Source organism: Alligator sinensis, unplaced genomic scaffold (genome assembly GCF_000455745.1).
Source record: "Alligator sinensis unplaced genomic scaffold, ASM45574v1 scaffold535_1, whole genome shotgun sequence".
Classification (NCBI taxonomy): domain Eukaryota; kingdom Metazoa; phylum Chordata; order Crocodylia; family Alligatoridae; genus Alligator; species Alligator sinensis.
The window spans coordinates 1,652,969-1,653,351 of NW_005842157.1; positions in this window are offsets into that span (position 1 = coordinate 1,652,969).

A 383-nucleotide genomic window follows, 5' to 3' on the forward strand; every position below is an offset into this window, starting at 1 on the left:
CCCTTCCTCTGCAACAGACTTACCAGCCAAGGCTGCACTCCTGGCTGCATAAATGCTGTGACTACACACATGCATGGGGCATTTATCGGCCACATCTGGCAAAAAAAAAGCTGATTTCTGATGCTGTTAATTTTCCCTATATCAGTGCTGATCTGATATAGGTGCACCGATACATTGGTCCTCTAGTTCTTACCCCTTATGGGCTATGGGTTGCTGATGATACCAAAATTTGGGTTGAGGTGGGCACGTTAGCAGGGAGGGAAAGACTGCAGAAAGACCTGGATAGGTTGTAGGGGTGGGCTAACAAAAACAGGATACGTTTCAATACGGACAAGTGCAGGGTGCTGCACTTGGGCAGTAGTAACCAGCAGCACACTTATAAG